General features: G+C 38.2%; 1 protein-coding gene across 3 annotated transcripts in view; it reads left to right on the top strand.

Moving 5' to 3' along the window:
• Window positions 1–22788, top strand: part of TMEM196 (transmembrane protein 196) — a 349550-nt gene that overhangs the window by 218854 nt on the left and 107908 nt on the right. The window lies entirely within an intron of this gene.

Genomic DNA, 22788 nt, shown 5'->3' with positions numbered 1-22788 from the left:
CCACAAGTACAGCATTATATTTGAGATGACCTTGGATTACATTGATCCCATAGATCCCAGGGGATGTGTTCCTGCAGAAAGTCATAAATGAAACATCTGTAACACCATTCCTGCTACCTTCAGAGGTGTAACTGAGATGGCAGAAATACTCTAAAATATTTACTAGCTTCTAATAAGCAAAAGTCATTAAACAAATGTTTGCCCATTCACAGAAAATATTCATCTTAAAAACATGTTGGCAAATTAGATCAGTCCTTTGCAAAAAAAAAAAAAAAAAGCACAAAGGATTTCAATTTTGTACTTGAATTTGCATGTTTGCTAATTCATACCGATTATAAGTGTAAGCATCCTATAATCAATACTTTATCTTCATTATTTTAGCCTCCAAAGTTTTAACTAATAGTCTTCTAATTTTCAAATATGATGGTTATTCTTTTATTTTGTATTTATATAACAAATGTAAAGGAATTTAGAAAGGAGGAATGTTTAGTGTTAAATGGAATTACAATCTTAAGTTGAAAAACATGCTAAAGAGCAGTCACAATTCTTGACTTTTTCATCAGCTCCAGTTTCAAATATTGGTTGTATGATAACTTTACTCTTCCCTTTCTCTGCCTTGAGAGAAAGGCTGGAAATATTTTAATATAATGAAGTCTTGTATTCTCTCTTTCAATTGATTCTCAGAAAATGCACAGTTTCATTGTATGCCCAACATGCAGAATTCTTTCAAGATGCTGGTGTTTTTCTTCAGGCATGCATTTAATAATATGAAAGCTGCTTGATTACTAAAGACTCAACTCAGAAAAGAAACTGATTTCATCTTCTCAGATTTGTGGTTTCATTTGTAAAATGCTGAAAATTTGTATTCCCTATGCATGAAAAATAGCCTGACACATAATCTTTTATTTACTCAACACAGAGTTTCCTATTTTGAATCTGTGGATTCTAATAGGATCAAATTGTTTTCCCTTGTGATGATCTTTTAATGAGGACGCTATGTAATTGGAGGAGTAATTGATTCAAAAGAAATGGGAGTCTCTGAAAATATGCTAAAAAGAACTCCTGAAACTATTTACCTAAATGACTCCAAGATTATACTTTATATTCTAAATGAAGATAAAAACAAAACATGATGCTATTTTTTGCTCAAAATATTTTAAAGCATTGTATTTGAGGCCCAGTGAAAGAAGAGCTGGTTGAAAGCTGTTTGTAGGATTGCAGCAACAGAAGCATAAGCGTAGAGTTCAGGTAGAATGAACAGGGATGTAAAAAAAAGGCTTCTGTCAGGAGGAAAATTCTCAACCCTGATAGTTCTCACTTTCAATTATAGTACAGATCGAGTATCAAGAAAAGGCTGCAATGAAATTCAAGTGCTATACTCAGCTGACAGCTATTCTTGTGTTGCTTTCTCTTGTAGCAAATTCGTCCTTCCAGGAGCTATCTGTCGTGTAAAATGTCTTCCATTTATGCATGTTGATTTTCCCTCTTTGCAGTGTGTTATTATATGTGACCAACTAACTTTTTCCTTGAGTCTATTTTGTATGACAAAGTAAGATTCTGGACATTCAAAATTAAATGGCTTGCTGTTTGTTCCATTTCCTATAACTTCCAAACAAGCTTGAAATATGAGAAATACAGGTAAGACTATCTGAAGGATGATGAACCTTAATAGATCATCATTTATTAAGATGCAGAAATAGGTCAGCAAATACCATTAATACTCCACTCTACTAAACCAAAGGAAAAGCCATTAAGATAAAGCTCAGCAGAAGGTGAATATTTTCCTTTCAATTTAAGTATGTAGTTATTCTATAACCGTAGGTATTTAAACTATATGCTATTATTTCATTTCAGTTATATATGCCAGTGTACTAAAACTCAGTGGTAAAGGAACTTAATTTTTTTTTAATTAAAAAAGTTTGTTTTCTCTTTGGCTGCATGGGTTCTTCATTGCTGCATGCCAGCTTCCCCTAGTTGCAGTGGGCTGGGGCTGCTCTTTGTTGCACTGTGCTGGCTTCTTATTGCAGCGACTTCTCTTGATTGCAGAGCATGAGCTCTAGAGTGTGCAGGCCTCAGCAGTTGTGGTGCATGGGCTTAGTTGCTCCACAGCATGTAAAATCTTCCCCGACCAGGAATTGAACCCATGTCCGCTCCATTGGCAGGCAGATTCTTAACCACTGGGTCACGAGGGAAGTCCCAAGGTATTTTATTGAAAAGTTTCTTATCTCTAATTTTCAGGCAAGGGGACAAAACTAAAAGAAACAAATTAATCCAAGAATTTTTTTTTTTATATATAGGCATTTGTAAGTGTAGTAAAACTTTACATTTTCCCTTGAGCAACACATGAGACTGACTACATAAAAATATAGCATGATGACACTAAGTCCTTGATTAGTTAATAAAAGTTAACTATGCTTAATATTGGAGAAGGCAATGGCACCCCACTCCAGTACTCTTGCCTGGAAAATCCCATGGATGGAAGAGCCTGGTAGGCTGCAGTCCATGGGGTCGCTAAGAGTCGGACACGACTGAGCGACTTCACTTTCACTTTTCACTTTCATGCATTGGAGAAAGACATGGCAACCCACTCCAGTGTTCTTGCCTGGAGAATCGCAAGGACGGGGGAGCCTGGTGGGCTGCAGTCTATGGGGTCTCACGGAGTCGGACACGACTGAAGCGACTTAGCAGCAGCAGCATGCTTAATATTTATTCTCTGTTACTGTGACAATAAAGCAATAAAATAGCTGATAGAGATCCAACCAGTCCATCCTAAAGGAGATCAGTCCTGGGTGTTCATTGGAAGGACTGATGTTAAAGCTGAAACTCCAATACTTTGGCCACCTGATGCAAAGAGCTGACTCATTTGAAAATACCCTGATGCTGGGAAAGATTGAGGACAGGAGGAGAAGGGGACGACAGAGGATGAGATGATTCGATGGCATCACCAACTCAACAGACATGAGTTTGGGTAAACTCTGGGAGTTGATGATGGACAGGGAGGACTAGCGTACTGCAGTTCATGGGGTCGCAAAGAGTCGGACACGACTGAGTGACTGAACTGAACTGAATTTTAGTCAGAAGGTTTGAAACCAAAGAGTAGCACAGAATTTATCAACAAAATTTAACTAAGCATGCTATTCAATTGAGGTTTAAAATGGTACTGGGCATTGAGATTTATTTTATTATCTCTTAAGGTTATTTTCATTGAATTACATGAAGTTAACTATGTATTTCAGAATATGAATTTTTTCAGACAAAATTATGTAAAGGGTAAACACATGGGCTCATAACTGATGAGTATAATAAAATATTTTTCTCTTGACCTTTTCTATTTTATCTAGTTTCACCATCTATTTGAGGAAAAGCTCCTAAAAAGCCATTTAATAAATAATAGAGTATCCCTTTCCAAAATGCACAGTCCTAAGGATTTAGAATGTGGTACTGAGGATTAGAAAGAATCTACTTAGGAGGGAAATTATACAGCAATTAAAGCACTCTACCACTACAAATTCTATGTGGGGTTTTAAAAAGGGATTCTATTTAATTCCTTAAATACTGCAGTATTGAAACTTGGAGTATGATGTTACCAAAGAGATTATATTATTAAAAAGATTGGTAAAACCCAGTTACCAGTATGAGAGAATAACACTAATGTTTTAAAGGATAACCAGATTATTCAATATTATTAAAGTCAATAGTAAACAGAATAGAAAGTAAGCAAAGGAATGCATTTATCTTGTACAACTGGAAAAATATCTTTATAGTTTGAATTCCCAAGTTATGGAATTTACACACATATAAACACATATCCTTTTTATTAACTCGTTCACAGAGACTAGTTCAATATATTTGAAAATTAATACTAGTTATACTGTCAATAACTGAGCTCTATAAATTTTAATCCTAGCATAAAGAGGAATCATTACCAGGGAAAAATAATATTTTAAAATAAATTTCTTATATTTTCAATGTTTAATAAGCCTTTTGATGGAATTTGGATTCTTCAGTTATTTAGCTTATTCAGATAAACCAAAACATCTTTAAAAGACTAAATTATTTAAGTCTAAGAGCCAACCTAAGCAAATTTTGACCTTTCATATCTTAAACTTACTGTTCTTGATGTTGTTCAGTTGCTAAGTCATCTCTGACTCTTTACAACCCCATAAACTGCTGCAGGCCAGGTTTCCTTGTCCTTCACTATCTCCCAGAGCTTGCTCAAACTCATGTCCATTGAGCTGGTGATGCCATCCAACCATCTCATCCTCTGTAATCCCCTTCTTTCCCTGCCTTCAATCTTTCCCAGCATCAGGGTGTTTTCCAGAGAGTCAGCTCTTCATAGCAGGTGGCCAAAGTATTGGAGCTTCAGCATCAGTCCTTCCAATGAATATTCAGGGTTGATTTCCTTTAGGATTGAGTGGTTGGATATCTCCTTGCTGTCCGAGGGACTCTCAAGAGTCTTCTCTAGCACCACAACCCAAAGCATCAATTCTTTGGCACTCAGCTTTGTTTGGTCCAAATCTCACATCCATACATGACTACTGGAAAAACCATAGCTTTGACTGTATGGATCCTTGTTGACAAAGTGATATCTCTGCTTTTTAGTACACTATCTAAGTTTGTCATAGGTTTTCTTCCAAGGAGCAAGTGTCTTTTAATTGTATGGCTGCAGTTTCTGTCTACAGTGATTTTTGAGAACCAAGAAAATAAAGTCTGTCACTATTTCCACTTTTCCTTATTTATTTGCATGAAGAAATGAGACTGGATGCCATGATCTTCATATTTTTTCTTTAATGTTGAATTTTAAACCAGCTATTTTTCTCTTTTCTTTCACTCTCATCAAGAGATTCTTTAGTTCCTCTTCAGTTTCTGCCATTAGAGTGATATCATCTACATATCTGATAACTCTCCTGGCAATACTGATTCCACCTGGTGCTTCATCCAGCCTGGCATTTCGCATGATATACTCTGCATATAAGTTAAATAAGTAGGGTGACAATATACACCCATGATATACTCCTTTCTCAATTTTGAACCAGTCTGTTGTTCCACGTATAGTGCTAACTGTAGCTTCTTGACCTGCACACAGGTTTCTCAGGAGGCAGGTCAGGTGGTCTGGTATTCCCATCTCTTTCAGAATTTTCCACACTTTATTGTGATCCACACAGCATAGTCATTAGCATAATCAATGAAGAAGACATAGATGTTTTCATGGAATTCTCTTGCTTTCAGTATGACCCAGTGGGTTTTAGAAATTTGATCTCTGGTTCCTCTGCCTTTTCTAGTTCCAGCTTGTACATTTGGAAGTTCTCAGTTCATGTACTGTTGAACCCTAGCTGAAGGATTTTGAGCATTACCTTGAGCATGTAAAATGAAGTGAAGTGAAAGTCGTTCAGTTGTGTCTGACTATTTGAGACCGCATAGACTATACAGTCCATGGAATTCTCCAGGCCAGAATACTGGAGTGAGTAGCCTTTCCCCAGGGGATCTTCCCAACCCAGGGATCGAGCCCAGGTCTCCGGCATTGCAGGCGGATTCTTTACCAGCTGAGCCACAAGGGAAGTCCTGAAAATGTGAAGTGAGTGCAGTTGTAAGATAGTTTGACCACTCGGTGGCATTGCTTTTCTTTGGGATTGGAATGACAACTTACCTTTTCCAGTTCTGTGCCACTGCTGTGTGTGTGTGTGCTGTGTTTAGTTGCTCAGTTGTGTCCAGCTGTTTGCAGAGCCCATGGACTCCAGCCCGCCAGGCTCCTCTGTCCTTGGTGATTCTCTATGCAAGAAAACTGGAGTGGGTTACCATGCCCTCCTCCAGGGGACCTTCCCAACCCAGAGATCGAACCCAGGTCTCCTGCATTGCAGGAGGATTTTTTACCATCTGAGCCTCCAGGGAAGCCCAAGTTTTCTAAATTTGCTGCCATATTGAGAACAACACTTTAGCAGCAGCATCTTTTAGGATTTAAAATACATGAGCTAGAATTCCATCACCTCCACTAGCTTTCATCATAGTAATGCTCCCCAAGACCCACTTGACTTCACACTCCAAGATGTCTGATTCTAGGTGAGTGACATCATCATCATGGTTATCTGCATCATTAAGACCTTTTTTGTACCGTTGTTCTATGTATTCTTGCCATGTCTTCTTAATCTCTTCTGCTCCTAAGGTCCTTGCCATTTCTGTCATTTATAGTGCCCCTCTTTGTATGATATATTCCCTGGGTATCTCCAATTTCCTTGAGGAAATCTCTAGTCTTTCCCATTTTATTGTTTTCTTCTGTTTCATTGCATTGTTCACTTAAGATGGCTTTCTTATCTCTCCGTGCTATTCTTTGGAACAGCATCATTGTCAACAAGAGAGTCCCGAAATGCAGTACTTAGATGCAATCTCAAAAATGACAGAGTGATCTCTATTCGTTTTCAAGGCAAACCATTCAATATTATGGTAATCCAAGTCTATGCCTCAACCAGTAATGCTGAAGAAGCTGAGGTTGAACGTTTCTATGAAGACCTACAAACTGTATAGAACTAACACCCCAAAAAGATGTCCTTTCATTATAGGGGACTAGAATGCAAAAGTAGGAAGAAACACCAGGAGTCACAGGCAATTTGGCCTTGGAGTTCAGACTGAAGCAGGGCAAAGATTAACAGAGTTTTACCAAGAGAATGCACTAGTCATAGCAAACACCCTCTTCCAACAACACAAGAGAAGACTCTACACATGGGCATCACCAGATGGCCAACACCGAAATCAGATTGATTATATTCTTTGCAGCCAAAGATGGAGAAGCTCTATACAGTCAGCAAGAACAAGACTGGGAGCTGACTGTGGCTCAGATCATGAACTCCTTATTGCCAAATTCAGACTAAAATTGAAGAAAGTAGGGAAAACCACTATACCATTCAGGTATGACCTAAATCATATCCCTTATTATTATACACTGGAAGTGAGAAATAGATTTAAGGGACTAGATCTGATAGACAGTGCCTGATAAACTATGGATGGAGGTTCATGACATTGTACAGGAGACAGGGAGCAAGAACATCCCCAAGAAAAAGAAACAAAGCAAAATGGTTGTCTGAGGAGGCCTTACAAATAGCTGTGAAAAAAAGAGAAGTGAAAAGCAAAGGAGAAAAGCAAAGATATACCCATTTGAATGCAGAGTTCCAAAGAACAGCAAGGAGAGATAAGAAAGCCGTCCAGAATTGAAAGAGACACATGTACCCCAATGTTCATCGCAGCACTGTTTATAATAGCCAGGACATGGAAACAACCTAGATGTCCATCAGCAGATGAATGGATAAGAAAGCTGTGGTACATATACACAATGGAGTATTACTCAGCCGTTAAAAAGAATTCATTTGAATCAGTTCTGATGAGATGGATGAAACTGGAGCCGATTATACAGAGTGAAGTAAGCCAGAAAGAAAAACACCAATACAGTATACTAACACATATATATGGACTTTAGGAAGATGGCAATGACGACCCTGTATGCAAGACAGGGAAAGAGACACAGATGTGTATAACGGACTTTTGGACTCAGAGGGAGAGGGAGAGGGTGGGATGATTTGGGAGAATGACATTCTAACATGTATACTATCATGTGAATTGAATCGCCAGTCTATGTCTGACGCAGGATGCAGCATGCTTGGGGCTGGTGCATGGGGATGACCCAGAAAGATGTTATGGGGAGGGAGGTTGGAGGGAGGTTCATGTTTGGGAATGCATGTAAGATTTAAAGATTTTAAAATTTAAAAAATAAAAAAACTAAAAAAAAAAAAAAAAAAAAGAAAGCCGTCCTCAGTGATCAGTGCAAAGAAATAGAAGAAAACAGTAGAATGGGAAAGACGAGAGATCTCTTCAAGAAAATTAGAGATACCAAGGGAATATTTCATGAAGAGGTGGGCTCAATAAGGGACAGAAATGGTATGCACCTAACAGAAGTAAAATATATTAAGAAGAGGTGGCAAGAATATACAGAAGAACTATACAAAAAAGATCTTCATGACCCAGCTAATCATGATGGTGTGATCACTCACCTAGAGCCACACATCCTGGAATGTGAAGTCAAGTGGGCCTTAGGAAGTATCATTATGACCAAAGCTATTGGAGACAGTGGAATTCCAGTTGAGCTGTTTCAAATCCTGTAAGATGATGCTGTGAAAGTGCTGCACTCAATATGCCAGCAAATTTGGAAAACTCAGCAATGGCCACAGGACTGGAAAAGGTCAGTTTTCATTCCAATCCCAAAGAAAGGCAATGCCAAGAATGCTCAAACTATCACACAATTGCATTCATCTCACACGTTAGTAAAGTAATGCTCAAAATTCTCCAAGCCAGGCTTCAGCAATATGTGAACTGTAAACTTCCAGATGTAAAAGCAGAGGAACAAGAGATCAAATTGCCAACATCCACTGGATCATCAAGAAAGCAAGAGTTCCAGAAAAACATCTATTTCTGCTTTATTGACAATGCCAAAGACTTTGACTGTGTGGATCTCCATAAACTATGGAAAATTCTGAAAGAGATGGGAATACCAAACCACCTGACCTCCTCTTGAGAAACCTGTATGCAGGTCAGGAAGCAACAGTTACAACTGGACATGGAACAACAGACTGGTTCCCAATAGGAAAAGGAGTGTGTCAAGGCTATATATTGTCACCCTGCTTATTTAACTTCTATGCAGAGTACATTATGAGAAACGCTGGACTAGAAGAAGCACAAGCTGGAATCAAGATTGCCAGGAGAAATATCATTCACCTCAGATATGCAGATGACACCACCCTTAGGGCAGAAAGTGAAGAACTAAAGGGCTTCTTGCTGAAAGTGAAAGAGGAGAGTGAAAAAGTTGGCTTAAAGCTCAACATTCAGAAAATTAAGATTATGGCATCCAGTCCCATAACTTCATGGCAAATACATGGAGAAACAGTGGAAACAGTGGCTGACTTTATTTTGGGGGGCTCCAAAATCACTGCAGATGGTGACTGCAGCCATGAAATTAAAAGACGCTTGCTCCTTGGAAGAAAAGTTATGACCAACCTGGACAACATATTAAAAAGCAGAGATATTACTTTGCCAACAAAGGTCCATTTAGTGAAGGCTATGGTTTTTCCATTAGTCATGTATGGATGTGAGAGTTGGATTATAAAGAAAGCTGAGTGCCGAAGAATTGATGCTTTTGACCTGTGGTGTTAAAGAAGACTCTTGAGAGTCCCTTGGACTGCAAGGAGATCCAACCAGTCCATCTTAAAGGAGATCAGTCCTGGGTGCTCATTGGAGGGACTAATGTTGAAGCTGAAACTCCCATATGTTGCCTATCTGATGCAAAGAGCTGACTCATTTGAAAAGACCCTGATGCTGGGAAAGACTGAGGACAGGAGGAGAAGGGGATGACAGAGGGTGAGATGGTGGATGGCATTACCAACTCAATGGAGATGAGTCTGAGCAACTTCTGGGAGTTGGTGATGGATAGGGAGGCCTGTCATTCTGTGGTCCTTAGGATCATGAAGAGTTGGGCATGACTGAGCGACTGAACTGAACTGAACTGACCTGCATTCAAATGGGTGTATCTTTCCGTTTCTCCTATGCCTTTCACGTCTTTTATTTTCCCAGATATTTGTAAGGTGTCTTCAGATAAACACTCTGTCTTCATGCATTTCTTTTTTTAGGGATGCTTTTTGTCCTCTCCTCCTGTACAGTGTTATGAAGCTCTGTCCATAATGTTTCAGGCACTGTGTCTTCCAGATCTAATCCCTTGAATCTATTTATCACCCCCAGTGTAAAATCATAAGGGATTTGACATAGGTCATACCTGGATGGTCTGGTGTTTTTTCCTACTTTCTTATATTTAAGCCTGAGTTTTGTAATAAGGGGTTCATGTTCTGAGCTTCAGTCAGCTCCAGGTCTTGTTTTTGCTACTGTACAGAGATCCTCCATTTTCAGCTACAAAGAATATGATCAATCTGATTTTGGTATTGATCATCTGGTGATCTCCATGTGTAGAGCCATCTCTTGTGTTGTAGGAAGATGACATTTGTTATGACCAGTGTGTTCTCTTGGGACAACTGTCAGCCTTTGCCCTGCTTCATTTTTGTACTCCAAGGCCAAACTTGTCTGTTACTCCAGGTGTCTCTTGACTTCCTACTTTAGCATTCCAATCCCCTATGTTGAAAAGGACATTTTGGGGCAGATTTAGTTCTAGAAGTTCTTGTAGATCTTCACAGAACCATTCAACTTCAGCTTCTTCAGCATTAGTAGTTGGGGCATGGACTTGGATTACTGTGATGCTGAATGCTTTGCCTTGAATACAAACTGAAATCAGTCTATTGTTTTTGAGATTGCACCCAAGTACTGATTTTTGGATTTGTTATATCAGACTTATTTATAGAAAATAAGCAACATAATTGAAAATTAGGACATTATAAGGAGAACAAAACTGTATTTAGTCTATTGAAGCAACTTATCAAAAAAATTAACATGCAAAGCATTTTTATTGTAAAATTTTCAAAGAATACAAAGCTTAATGTTCCAATAAGGAGCACATTCAATTAAACTTGTTTATAATTTCTTATCTTATAGTTTCCACTGGAAAATCATCTCTATAATTATAGGCTTGTTCTTTCATTAGATGTAAATATACAATATATATTCATGTATCTTCAATATGCAACTTGGGAAAAAAGAGTGCTTTGGCTCTTTGAAATAGTAGGGTTGTTTGTTTTTTTTTCAATCAGAAATTCCAACATCTGAGAGGGATGTAAGTCTGCTTTGTTGTTACATGCCATAGATTTGGAAAAGTTTCTGACAAGAGTGTAGATATCAAAGAACCTGGCTACTAATTTTCATTTCTGTACTGACAGATGTAAGGATAAAAGTTGAGTCACGTTTGTCAAGTAACAGAGATCCTCTTTTGATTCTCCTTTTCTTCAGTCCATGAGCTTGGTAATAGGTGCTTTAAAAATACATATTGACATTTTTAAAAGGGTACAAAGACTATCAATCTTATTAATCTTGAGGAATAACACAATCTAAAAAGGGGGGCAGGGGCATCCTGTTCAACCAAGCACATGGTGATGATACCTTTATAAGAGCAGAAGACATTACTGACCGCAGCCTGGTTTGTATTTGAGAATATTCTGTATATTCCTTATGACACCTCAATTCAATTAAAAAAAAAAACAACACTGCTCTAGGGAGGTATAGCAATATACCAGAATGTATATTTCAGCTACAAAGAATATAATCAATCTGATTTTGGTATTGACCATCTGGTGATGTGTTTTTTAACCCAGTTCCATTATTGCAATTTACTTCTGTCTTTGACTTCAGTACTATTGATGAGGTTAGGAATACTTGGCTTCTCTTCCATATTTTCATACTGTCAGATGACTCTCAAGTCATTATAGCTATCTCTGCTGCTGCTGCTGCTAAGTTGCTTCAGTCGTGTCCAACTCTGTGCGACCCCATAGATGGCAGCCCGCCAGGCTCCACCATCCCTGGGATTCTCCAGGCAAGAACACTGGAATGGGTTGCCATTTCCTTCTCCAATGCATGAAGGTGAAAAGAGAAAGGGAAGTCACTCTGACTCTTCGTGACCCCATGGACCCAGCCTACCAGGCTCCTCCATCCATGGGATTCCCCAGGCAAGAGTACTGGAGTGGGTTGCCATTGCCTTCTCCATAGCTATTTCTACTTTTCCTTTTAAAACGAATTGATTTTCCATTGGATATTTGTACACCTGACCAATATTAATTATCTATTCCTTAATACCAACAGTGTGCCGTGTTCAGTATATCCAAAAGTAAATGCATTAACTCTTCCTCTACCCAGCTGTATCCCACACCTGATATTCTTTGACTATAATTTTTCTTATTGGTTACAAGGTATTTGTAAAGAAAATAATTGTCCTTCTAACACCTATTTCTCCTCCTTGTTTGGTCACTGAACACTAAATACAGTCAGAGTGGCAAAGTATTCAGACAAAGTAGACTTCCCAGCCATCCCTGAAGCTAGGTGTGGCCATGTACTAAGTTCTGGCCAAAGAGATAAATGTGGAAATTGTTAGCTGAGTGTTCTACGGGCCTCTTAAAAGCGAGAGGAAAAGCTGTGCTGTGCTCATTCTGGCTCTTTCACTTTCTGCTCCTTGCTTAAAATATGGAAATTGTACTTGAGCTCCAGCATCCATGTTGGACAATGCAAATTGTAATGAAGAAGCAAAACAGAGAGTGGAGAGGGAGACGGAAGGAGCCTGGGTCTCTGTGAGCCCGGCACAGCTACCGTCCAGGCCGAGAGCGCTTTCTTCACACTTGGCCCAAGGCGGAGAGAAATAAATTGTTGCTTACTTTAACCACAGTTATTTCTGGTATCTGTTACTAGCAGGAGAAAGTAATTCCTTATTGACACAGTACGCAGAGTTCCCAGGAGTTTTTCTAGAATTTGTCTCCTTTGTTATCCACTCCAACAGCCAATTAGTCACCGAGTCCTGTCAGTTTAATTTCTTAAATTTATTTCAAATTTTCTGCTTTTTCTACATCCCCACTTTTATTACTTTACTTCAAACACTTGTCATCTGACACCACAGCATTGCAGCGGACTCCAGCTCATCTTCTTGCAGCCTCACTTCCCTAGGATATATCATCCCAACTGCTGCCAGAAATGATGATCTGATCATAATCCTCTCTGCCCCCCTTCAGGTTCACATACCTTCACCGACTAATTTCCAACCAGGTAATTTTTTTAGTGTGCCAAAAAAGTATGAATCTTGAGTATTGGCCTTGTCTGTAGTCTTACACTCTGGAAATACTGAAACATTGCCAGTTCCCTGAATACCCTTCTCTTCAATTTCTTGTCAATGCTACTTATTCTCTAAATGCCTTTTGTTAGGCTGTTGGTTACAAAACCCTTATTTATCAATTTAAAACATATTTAAGATTCTCTTTGAAGATGTCATGCCTCCCTGACTTGTGAAACACAGTGTTCACTCTGTAAAATTATACACAATTCTGCATATTGTTGCATATCACATTGTACCATTATTATTTTTAGATGCCTGTTTCATTTACAAGACTTATGGACAATCTAAGGATAGATGGGGTGTATTGCTCATTTTCATACTTGGTACCTCCCATTTCTGTCTTAGTGTCTGGGGAATAGTTGTACCAGCCACCCAGGAAGTATTTGAGGAATTTGAATTGTATTGTTAGTTGACAGACCTTCAGGAGTAGATGTCTTCGTGGGTCATCCTAATAGAAGCCAAAATCGTTCAGGATTATTATCTACATTAAATGACCATCGGGATTATCTCATGCTAAGCTACTGTCATGGTTGGCTACTCAAAGAAAGCAAGGGTCTTTGAAAGTTAGAAGTAAAACAGATAGTGGTGTAATGATATCAAAACCATTTTGCTACTGTGAATGACAGCTAGCAACTTTGCAAAGAAATAGAGCAGGTTAATCATGGGTTAATAATTTACTAAAATTCTTATCTATCAGGCTTCATTGAAGAGAATTTATCACTAGGTCTTGTTTTCATAGGTTTATTTCTTCTTCATATCATTTGATTGTGGTTATCTCATCATTGAGAACCACCATTTCTTTTCTTTGAAATTAAAGAGATTTAGCTACTCTTAATATACTTAAATGTCTCACATGTTTAGAAAATACTTAAAACAAGCTTTACTGTTCTGAAACAGTTGCAGTTCCCTTATCAGACACATTTTTAAAAATTACTTCAAGGGGAATAAGTTTATTAGATAAAATCTTTGGCAGTCAATCTTCAGGATTTAGTGGTTTGTAGGAAAGCAATGATTTTCTAATAAAGCTGTACTTTTATTAGAATTAGATATTTTATTTCCTCCATTCTGATCTATGATAATCACTATCACAGTGGCCCAATTTTGAGAGCAGCCCATTATTTCCACAATGCTATTGGTGTCCTCTCTGTATGGTAAATCAGGAAATCAAAAAATTTAATTTGGAATTTTACTCAACAAATAACCTTGCTGACTGATCTACTCATTACACTGCTCTTGCATAAATACTGTTGTGAGTGAACTCTGAGGTAAGTAAAGTCAAATCAAACATTATTTCTTAGACCCTCAAAGACTCTAGGCTATATACTTTTTTTTTTACTTGTTCAAAATCATATATTTATTAATCCAGGGACTGAAATTCAAATATCAGTATTTTTATTCCAACCTGATATTTGATTCCAGTACTATGTCAAATTGCTTTCTTTCTTTTTTTTTTTTTTAGTTTTTTATTTTTTAAATTTTAAAATCTTTAATTCTTACATGCATTCCCAAACATGAACCCCCCTCCCACCTCCCCTCCCCATAACATCTTTCTGGGTCATCCCCATGCACCAGCCCCAAGCATGCTGCATCCTGCGTCAGACATAGACTGGCGATTCAATTCACATGATAGTATACATGTTAGAATGTCATTCTCCCAAATCATCCCACCCTCTCCCTCTCCCTCTGAGTCCAAAAGTCCGTTATACACATCTGTGTCTCTTTCCCTGTCTTGCATACAGGGTCGTCATTGCCATCTTCCTAAATTCCATATATATGTGTTAGTATACTGTATTGGTGTTTTTCTTTCTGGCTTACTTCACTCTGTATAATTGGCTCAGTTTCATCCATCTCATCAGAACTGATTCAAATGAATTCTTTTTAATGGCTGAGTAATACTCCATTGTGTATATGTACCACCGCTTTCTTATCCATTCATCTGCTGATGGACATCTAGGTTGTTTCCATGTCCTGGCTATTATAAACAGTGCTGCGATGAACATTGGGGTACATGTGTCTCTTTCAATTCTGATTTCCTCGGTGTGTATGCCCAGAAGTGGGATTGCTGGGTCATAAGGTAGTTCTATTTGCAATTTTTTAAGGAATCTCCACACTGTTTTCCATAGTGGCTGTACTAGTTTGCATTCCCACCAACAGTGTAGGAGGGTTCCCTTTCTCCACACCCTCGCCAGCATTTATTGCTTGTAGATTTTTGGATCGCAGCCATTCTGACTGGTGTGAAGTGGTACCTCATTGTGGTTTTGATTTGCATTTCTCTAATAATGAGTGATGTTGAGCATCTTTTCATGTGTTTGTTAGCCATCCGTATGTCTTCTTTGGAGAAATGTCTATTTAGTTCTTTGGCCCATTTTTTGATTGGGTCGTTTATTTTTCTGGAGTTGAGCTGCAGAAGTTGCTTGTATATTTTTGAGATTAGTTGTTTGTCAGTTGCTTCATTTGCTATTATTTTCTCCCATTCAGAAGGCTGTCTTTTCACCTTGCTTATAGTTTCCTTTGTTGTGCAGAAGCTTTTAATTTTAATTAGATCCCATTTGTTTATTTTTGCTTTTATTTCCAGAATTCTGGGAGGTGGATCATAGAGGATCCTGCTGTGATTTATGTCTGAGAGTGTTTTGCTTATGTTCTCCTCTAGGAGTTTTATAGTTTCTGATCTTACATTTAGATCTTTAATCCATTTTGAGTTTATTTTTGTGTGCGGTGTTAGAAAGTGATCTAGTTTCATTCTTTTACAAGTGGTTGACCAGTTTTCCCAGCACCACTTGTTAAAGAGATTGTCTTTACTCCATTGTATATTCTTGCCTCCTTTGTCAAAGATAAGGTGTCCATATGTGTGTGGATTTATCTCTGGGCTTTCTATTTTGTTCCATTGATCTATATGTCTGTCTTTGTGCCAGTACCATACTGTCTTGATGACTGTGGCTTTGTAGTAGAGCCTGAAGTCAGGCAAGTTGATTCCTCCAGTTCCATTCTTCTTTCTCAAGATTGCTTTGGCTATTCGAGGTTTTTTGTATTTCCATACAAATCTTGAAATTATTTGTTCTAGTTCTGTGAAAAATGTGGCTGGTAGCTTGATAGGGATTGCATTGAATTTGTAAATTGCTTTGGGTAGTATACTCATTTTCACTATATTGATTCTTCCAATCCATGAACATGGTATATTTCTCCATCTATTAGTGTCCTCTTTGATTTCTTTCATCAGTGTTTTATAGTTTTCTATATATAGGTCTTTAGTTTCTTTAGGTAGATATATTCCTAAGTATTTTATTCTTTTCGTTGCAATGGTGAATGGAATTGTTTCCTTAATTTCTTTTTCTACTTTCTCATTATTCGTGTATAGGAATGCAAGGGATTTCTGTGTGTTGATTTTATATCCTGCAACTTTACTATATTCATTGATTAGCTCTAGTAATTTTCTGGTGGAGTCTTTAGGGTTTTCCATGTAGAGGATCATGTCATCTGCAAACAGTGAGAGTTTTACTTCTTCTTTTCCAATGTGGATTCCTTTTATTTCTTTTTCTGCTCTGATTGCTGTGGCCAAAACTTCCAGAACTATGTTGAATAGTAGCGGTGAAAGTGGACACCCTTGTCTTGTTCCTGACTTTAGGGGAAATGCTTTCAATTTTTCACCATTGAGGATAATGTTTGCTGTGGGTTTGTCATAGATAGCTTTTATTATGTTGAGGTATGTTCCTTCTATTCCTGCTTTCTGGAGAGTTTTTATCATAAATGGATGTTGAATTTTGTCAAAGGCCTTCTCTGCATCTATTGAGATAATCATATGGTTTTTATTTTTCAATTTGTTAATGTGGTGAATTACATTGATTGATTGGCTATATACTTTTTAAAATATATTTTTTCAAAATCTGTAGAGATACATGTCTTACATTTGTGGTAGAATGTTTTTTCCCTTGTGCTTCAATGTTAAATTTAATCGCACTAAAATTATTGGTAGAGAAAAAAAAATTAGTCATACTCCCAGAAGAAAATGAAATTTAAGCAAATAGGTAGGAGGATTATTTAATATTTTGTGATATTTGAACTTGCTTTGTAACCATATGTCATGGCAGTTTTCCTGGCTGAATTTTCAGTGACTTTCCCAAGGTCATAGAGCAAGTAAGTGTTGGAAATGGGGTTCACTTCAAGGTGAGCTAGTCCTGGCATCTCCACATTAACTACTTTTTGCTGTGATGGCTCCAGTGGCCATTACATTGGTATTTAACAAAGCATGTTCAATTCAAAATGATTCAAAAGAATCTACTGAGCCCCAACTATGATCTAGGCCCAAGATGCCTAAATCTGTGGTGGTGGTGGTTTGGTCGCTAAATCGTGTCCGACTCTTGTGACCCCATGGACTGTAGCCTGCCAGGCTCCTCTGTCTACAGGATTCTCCAGGCAAGAATACTGGAGTGAGTTGCTGTTTCCTAACTCTGTAGAGCTCATATTTAAATAGGGAGAAACAACAGACTGTTAACTTAATAAATAGGTAATCTACTCTTTTAGAAGACTGTAAGCACATATGGAAGAAAAACAGAAAACAAAATGAACACGCAGATATAAGGGAGACATTTTAATATTTGGGAATGAATTATTTTTTATGTGTTTCTTATTTGTTAACCCATATCCTTTTTGAATGTGTTCCCTGATGGCTCAGCAGGTGAAGAATCCACCAGCGATTCAGGAGACACAGGTGATGCAGGTTCGATCCCTAGGCTGGGAAGAACCCTTGGAGTAGGAAATGACAACCCACTCCATTCTTGCCTGCAAAATTCCATGTATAGAGGAGCCTGGTAGGCTATAGTCCATGGGGTCACAAAGAGTCAGGCATGACTGAGCGACCAAGCACAGCAGCACAGGAACCTCTCTGAGTAACAACCTTATCAAGCAGATAACAGTACTTATGTACAGTCTATATAGATAACAGAAAATGAAGTCTTACAGTCCTCACTGATTTCTGAAGTTACTCATGTTAGCATCTTTTCTCCAACCCCATTCAGTGGGGTTATGCCATATATTGTATCTAATTAGATTTTTAAAATCATAGCCTGCATTCCATCCTGTAATCTGATTTCCTAAGCCATTTTTATTTAAAAAAAAAAATTTACACCAAGGTACACTTTTGTGCTAAAAAGGTCTATGAGTTTTGACAAATGGATAATGCCATGTAGCCATCACTACAGTATCATACAATATACATTTGCCCCACAGCTATGGGCAGGCTTCCTGCTGGAATCCAGAATGCAGTCAGCAGGACCCAACCACATCCCTTTAATGCATGGGCTCTTCTTCTGTCTTAAGCCTGTCAGCTTTCAGACTGCAACTTATACCATTGCTTTTCCTAGTTTCAGGTCTTTGGACTCAGAGTTGAGCTAAACTTTAATTTTCTTTAGCTTGCCCACTGCAGAACTGGGGATATATCAGCTTTCATAACTGTTTGAACCAGTTCTACCTTCTGTTGTACATTCTCCTGAATATTTATATATATATACACACACATTTCCTATTAATATACTACTTTTATCTGGAGAACCCTAACTGCTAATACAATAGCTTGTTTATTTTTGGATTTATATTGTATGGATGTACCTACTTGTTTATCCATTCATTTATTAGAAAATAATCATGGTTGCTTCTAGCTTTAAGCCATTATGAATAAAGGTGCTGTAAACATTTATGTGTAGCTTTTCATGTAAACAGAAGTTTTCAATTCATTTGACCAAATACCCAGGAGCATATTTGCTGAATTGCATGCTAAGACTTTGTTTAACTTCCTAAGAGGTTTTCTTCTGAAGAGGCTATCTAGTTTTTCATTCCCACAGCAATGGATCAACTCTCTGCATCCTCACGGCATGTGGTATCAATTGCATACATTTAACCATTCCAGTAGTTGTGAGATGGTGTCTCATTGTTGTTTTGACTTCAGTTCAGTTCAGTCACTCAGTCATTTCCAACTTTTGTGACCCCATGGACTGCAGCATGCAAGGCCTCCCTGTCTATCACCAACTCTCAGAGTTCACTCAGATTCACGTCCATCGAATCCGTGATGCCATCCAGCCATCTCATCCTCTGTCGTCCCCTTCTCCTCCTGCCCCCAATCCCTCCCAGCATCAGAGTCTTTTCCAATGAGTCAACTCTTTGCATGAGGTGGCCAAAGTACTGGAGTTTCAGCTTCAACATCAGTCCTACCAATGAACACTCATAATTGATCTCCTTTAGGATGGACTGGTTGGATCTCCTTGCAGTCCAAAGGACTCTCAAGAGTCTTCTCTAACATCACAGTTCAAAAGCATCAATTCTTTGGCACTTGGTTTTCTTTATAGTCCAACTCTCACATCCATTCATGACTACTGGAAAAACCATAGCCTTGACGAGACGGACCTTTGTTGACAAAGTAATGTCTCTGCTTTTTAATATGCTGTCCAGGTTGGTCATAACTCTCCTTCCAAGGAATAAGAGTCTTTTAATTCCATAGCTGCAGTCACCATCTGCAGTGATTTTGGAGCCCAAAAAAATAAAGTCTGACACTGTTTCCATTGTTTCCCCATCTATTTCCCATGAAGTGATGGGACCAGATGCCATGATCTCCGTTTTCTGAATGTTGAGCTTTAAGCCAACATTTTCACTCTCCTCTTTCACTTTCATCAAGAGGCTTTTTAGCTCTTCTTCACTTTCTGCCATAAGGGTCGTGTCATCTGTATATCTGAGTTATTGGTGTTTCTCCCAGCAGTTTTGATTCCAGCTTGTGTTTCATCCAGCCTAGCATTTCTCATGATATACTCTGCATAGAAGTTAAATAAGCAGGGTGACAATATACAGCCTTGACGTACTCCTTTTCCTGTTTGGAACCAGTCTGTTGTTCCATGTTCAGTCTAACTATTGCTTCCTGACCTGCATAAAGATTCCTCAAGAGGCAGGTCAGGTGGTCTGGTATTCCCATCTCTTTCAGAATTTTCCACAGTTTATTGTGATCCACACAGTCAAAGGCTTTGGCATAGTCAATAAAGCAGAAATAGATGTTGTTCTGGAACTCTCTTGCTTTTTCCATGATCCAGTGGATGTTGGCAATTTGATCTCTGGTTCCTCTGCCTTTTCCAAAACCAACTTGAACATCTGGAAGTTCACGGTTCATGTATTGCTGAAGCCTGGCTTGGAGAATTTTGAGCATTACTTTACTAACGTGTGAGATGAGTGCAATTGTGTGGTAGTTTGAACATTCTTTGGCATTGCCTTTCTTTGGGATTGGAATAAAAACTGACCTGTTCCAGTCTTGTGGCCACTGCTGAGTTTTTCAAATTTGCTGGCATATTGAGTGCAGCACTTTCCCAGCACCATCTTTTAGAATTTGAAATAGCTCAACAGAAGTTCCATCATCTCCACTAGCTTTGTTCATAGTGATGCTTCCTAAGGCCCACTTGACTTCATATTCCAGGATGTGTGGCTCTAGGTGAGTGATAACACCTTTGTAATTATCTGGATTGTGAAGATCTTTTTGTACAGTTCTTCTGTGTATTCTTGCCACCTCTTCTTAATATCTTCTGCTTCTGTTAGGTCCATACCATTTCTGTCCTTTATTGAGCCCATCTTTGCATTAACTATTCCCTTGGTATCTCTAATTTTCTTGAAGAGATCTCTAGTCTTTCCCATTCTATTGTTTTCCTCTATTTCTTTGCCTTGATCAGTGAGGAAGGCTTTCTTATCTCTCCTTGCAAATACAAATCATATTGAGTAATTTTTTCATATACCTATTTGGTATCTTTCCATATTCTTTGGTGGGATCTTTTCCTTGTTTCCTTATTGCTGAATTTTGAGTTTTTTGTATATTTTGAATACATATAACATGTAAATATATGTCATGTTACACATTCAGTCTTCTGTCTTTGGGTGTTCTCACAACATATTTTTAAATGGTTAACTTCCCAGTTTCCAGGATTGTAATAGTTTGGAACAGCCAAGAAGAAACAGTACTGAGATCTCAATGGACTTGTTGACAATAACTTTATGGGAGTAATTTTTTCCAAGGAGGAGAGTTCTGGTCCAGGGCCCAAATAATGCAGCTGCTTATCCCCTGGTGGTTTGTTAAACATTTCTACAATGTTATTATTCCCCATTTACATAGGAAACAGTAATTCCATGTCAAACAAGTCAGGCATCACAGTAGGGGAAGGACGTGCTCCATTGGTCCTATAGGAGGAGAAAAGGCCTTTTCTGCTGATTCAGTATCGTGGTCTGTTTAGGTGACTGATGATACACAGAGAAGCCATTTATATATTGTAACAGTGAAAACTGTGACAATGGGTCAGAAATGCATCATCTTAAATACTTTAGTGGGAAAATCATATAGCCTCAGAGTCCCACTTTAAGCCTCAAATAAATTTTAATCTTTTCCTGTTCTCAAGAAATAACTGAGATATGAAGTCTTTAGGGAGCCTCATGCAATTTCACAGAGGAAAATCATTAGAGACATAATAGTCACAGTATGTACGGTTATGTGTTATCACTTAGGGATGAAGCTTAGACCTCTTACCATCCGAAACAGAGGCAGTCATTCTTCCTCCTCAACTCCCTTCAAGATTTTACATCTAGATTATTAGAAACAAGGTGGGATGCAAAGTGTCTTTGCTCAGTATCTATTTAGCCTTATCCTGTAGAACTCATGAGGTGATTTCTGTATTCCCACTGCCCCATCTGAGAGAGTAAGAACTTTGCTACTCAGGAGTTAGGGAACCTGCCAAATAGCTAGAAACTAGGTAGTTCATATTCATTCCATATTTCTGGCCCTTTCCCTATGAAGTGCGAGCCAAATCCATGATGCTAGCCACTGCCATTATTTAGAAACAGACATACAACTAAAGCCTCATGGACATAGTAACACCTTCATCTGTGGTTTATATTTCCCTTTTTGAGGGGTGGCATAGGGGAGAGGCTCTCTGCTTTATTAAAACAGCTATAAAAGAACTTCATTCATTAATTAGATGTTTTCTGTCTTATCATCTAATTATTAAGCTCACCAGGACAAAAAATAATACATGAGAAATTACTGCCTTAGCCAGAAACTGCTGCAAGGAACATAGTATTATGAACTATGTCTTTAAAAAAATAGAAAATCAATCCATATAAACAATTAGAATGCCAGAAACTAAACTGACAACCTAGAATCCTCAGTAATATGCCCCAAAATGCTAGCCATAACTTGATGAGCTACATGTGATTCCATAGTCAGCATGCTCATGGTATGAGTTTTCCCCAAGTGCCTATACCCAGTCATTCAAGGGTGCAAGCTTGAATTCTTGGGCTTTTTCCTGAGATATGGCTGCTGTCCCATGAAGATTTCAATTTATCTTGCCCATCCTATGAACACCATTTACAAGCTCTTCTTAAATTAGATATTAACAAAGTCTCCTTAGCATAGCAGAACTGTTGTGCTGAACAGAAAGAAGAGAATGCAGATATATGGAACTCAGAAACTAATTTTCAGACTTGCCAATCAGGACTCCAGCTCCCAGAAGAGTAGTGACTGTCTCCACACCTGATATCATTAAACATCATATTGTCGCCTGTGCCAAAATGGAACCTGAGCTGAACTTGGATGTTCACGCTTTCGCAAGCACCTGGGATAACATTGCTGCAAAAGTAAATTTTGTTCTCAAGTTTATACCACTATCTTTACATATAAGGAGTAAATGAACACTGCCTGTTGGCACCACTTAACTGATAAGACTTTTAATTCAGTTAGAAGAGGTGGTTTCTACCATTCTCTTTAATAAATAAAGTCTTTAATAAAATGAAAATTAAATAATCTTCTTATGTATTTGATCACAGTAGACGTGAAAAATTCTAACTAAACAGCACCTCCAAGGAGTTGGGCAGTAATATTGTTCTTGATGTGTATTTTACGTTTCCTGACTACAATTGCCTGGAGAAAAAGAAAAGAATGTATATATAAATTAGTCTTTGCTTTCCAGTTTCCCTCCTACATTCTCTGT

This window comes from Ovis aries, chromosome 4, assembly GCF_016772045.2.
Source record: "Ovis aries strain OAR_USU_Benz2616 breed Rambouillet chromosome 4, ARS-UI_Ramb_v3.0, whole genome shotgun sequence".
Taxonomy (NCBI): domain Eukaryota; kingdom Metazoa; phylum Chordata; class Mammalia; order Artiodactyla; family Bovidae; genus Ovis; species Ovis aries.
The sequence above is the reverse complement of the archived record's forward strand: the minus strand, read 5'-3'. Positions and strand labels throughout refer to the sequence as shown.